Below are 2,864 nucleotides of genomic sequence, written 5' to 3'. Positions count from 1 at the left end.
CCCCCTTTTTTGCCCAAACCCCAAATCCATATGATCAGCTTCTCCAGTGCTTCCTATGGAGAAAAACACACAATGAGCTGACTCACTTCACTCTCCCGCTGTTGACTTCAATTTCTAGAACACTGTAAACCTCAAGAAGATACTGATTTTTAAAGAGTAACGGCCCAATTTTGTTAACGTACAATAAAGGATGTATCTTTCCATTCATCAGGAAACATGTTTTGCCATATTTCACCTCTATTATCTCCTCCATGACAGTCCCCTATACAAATAGGGAACTGTGAGTCTGGCACCTTCCTTTTCTCCTGGGATCAGAGTTGTCACTCTCTCCATGCGTGGTGCATTCTGGGGATCCAGGGGGACACTGCCCTGTAGCCTGAGAGAAACAAGAAGAGGAAGGGACCCCAGAGGAGTCAGAGAGAACTGCCCACCCTTTCATCAGGTCCCCCTGTCGGGTTCACCATGCAGCCTGCTGCTGCAAAGTGGTAGGATCAAGGGAGTACGTCTTCACTGATTTTGTGTTGAAGACAGTGAAGATGTTAATGAAAATTTAGAAAAATCCAAACTTCCCATCAGTTGTTCTGGAGGAAGTGATAATTTTAAACATTTCAATGAAATTGATCTTTTTCACTGTATTGATCCAAATGATCCCAAGCATAAAAGAATGGACAGGGCGATTTTATTTTGTTTACCAAAGGTGAATCTGGCCAGTCATGGACAAGGTTGACAAAAGAAAGGGCAAAGCTTAACTGGGTCAGTGTGGACTTTAGTAACTGGAGAGCCTGGGAAGATGATTCAGATGAAGATATGTCTAATTTTGATCATTCCTCTGAGATGATGAACAACAGCGTGGTGAGGAGGATGTAGATTGACCAGAAGTAGATGGAGATGATGATTCACAAGACAGTGATGATGTAAAAACGCCAGCTCTGGAGTAAGAAATGTTGTCATCACTGGATTTGAGGAAGAAAAATAACTTCTCTGTAAGATTTCATAATTAAGAGAATTCCTGAGTTGATAGCTCTAAAGGCAGATGCTGTATTTGCCCCCTTTGACCCATTTTTTCAACCTGTTTATTATTTTAAAGGCTTCACCAAAGTGATAGGTACCATTGTGTGGGACAATTTTAAGTCAGCTAAAGCAATAGCCCTATACATGAACTTTTCTCAGACTACCATGATGGTGTTGAAGTCCTAGGCAATTGATACAGCAGTTGTGATAAATGAAAACATTTCACCTCAGTCTCCTTTGCTTCAGAACATAGATACTGAAATGTTAGGAAGGTCTTGGCTTAGAAGAAAGATAACTAAACTTTAGATTTTATTTTTTAAAAAAAATTTGTAATGTTTTTATTTATTTTTGAGACAGAGAGAGGCAGAGCATGAGCAGGGGAGGGGCAGAGAGAGAGGGAGACACACAATCTGAAGCAGGCTCCAGGCTCTGCACTGTCAGCACAGAGCCTGATGCCGGGCTCGAACTCACGGACTGTGAGATCATGACCTGAGCCGAAGCCGGACGCTTAACCGACTGAGCCACCCAGGCACCCCTAAACTTTAGATTTTAGAACATGGACTCAAAGTGGCTGATGAAACAAATTGTTTGATACTTTGGTAACTTGTTCCTCAAGTATATCTTCCAGGATTATTTCAATAAAGTTTTATTTTTCAAAAAAAAAATTACTTCACATTTTTGTAAGTGATCACTTGTTCCAGATGTATCTTAGCTAACAGTAGTAAATGCCCTAAATTAGATGGTTTTGAAGACTGTACATTTGGTATGTTTGACCCTTAAACTTTTGTACATTGTTGCTTGAGAGTCTGTACATTTAGACCAAATTTGTATTTGAACTGTCAGTATGGCAAATGAGTGAAAAAAATGCTGATACACTATTGGATTTTTTATTTCTTTTTTTGATTTAGCTTGTCCCAGGCTGAAAACCTCAATTTATATCTATGACAGTGGGAATTTTTTTAATGTCTACATTCTTTCTGATAAACTGTTGAAAGACAAAAATCAAAACAAAACTGTGATGCTAAATTCCTGTACTTAAATTCTTATAATGGTTTTCAATTACTTTCCAGATTAAGACCAAAATCCTTATAGTTATCCAATTATATTACATATCTGATCTCAAAATCAACTTAATTTTCTATAATTTGACTTAATTTCTGTCTCTATTTTATCACTGTGGGTGAAGAATCTCAGTCCCTTCGAGGGTCACCAACACTCCCTATATCCTAGAGTGTTATGTCAAAGCAAGAGTTGGGGGAAGGAGAACAATGTACTTACTCTTTGGCTTTGCTCCAGTAGTCTGACAGTGAAATACACATTACCCAGTTGGTTTGGCTACTCCAGGTCCAGTGACCAAGGCACAGGTTCTGTGCCAAATGGAACACAGAATATTTTGGAGAAATTGTCCAGGGCTCCATCTTCCTAGACAAACCGTACACCTGTCTGTGGTGACTTGCTAGATCCCCTGTGATCTGCCAGAAGGCTGTCCTAGTCCCAAGACCCACCAACACTGCTCTCTCTTTTTTTCTCTATGTTTTTCTCACTTTTTCACTTCCTCCCTTTCTCTCTCCTCTATGTATCTCTACCTTCTGTTCTCTCTACAGTTCAAGGGATGTCTTTTTATTCTTGGGTGTCACAGATAGGAGCCTCCTGCTGCCTTTGGCTTCCCTCAATATATATTGTTTATACCGGGAAACTTCTCCCTAATTGATGCATATAAGTTCTGAAAATAAAAATTATAAAGACTTACAGGTCTTGTCCTGTTTTCTTCTCTGCCACATCTCGCCCCCCAAATGAGCACAGAGCCCACTAGCTTCTTGAATGGAGAGACAGGTAAAGATGGAAAACTTATG

The 2,864-nt window shown here is 39.8% G+C and overlaps 1 pseudogene; it reads left to right on the top strand.

Moving 5' to 3' along the window:
• Positions 1 to 462: 462 nt before the first annotated feature.
• On the top strand, positions 463 to 958 carry LOC122488973 (annotated as a pseudogene).
• The last annotated feature ends 1,906 nt before the right edge of the window (positions 959 to 2,864 follow it).

This window comes from Prionailurus bengalensis, chromosome B2, assembly GCF_016509475.1.
Source record: "Prionailurus bengalensis isolate Pbe53 chromosome B2, Fcat_Pben_1.1_paternal_pri, whole genome shotgun sequence".
Lineage (NCBI taxonomy): Eukaryota > Metazoa > Chordata > Mammalia > Carnivora > Felidae > Prionailurus > Prionailurus bengalensis.
The sequence above is the reverse complement of the archived record's forward strand: the minus strand, read 5'-3'. Positions and strand labels throughout refer to the sequence as shown.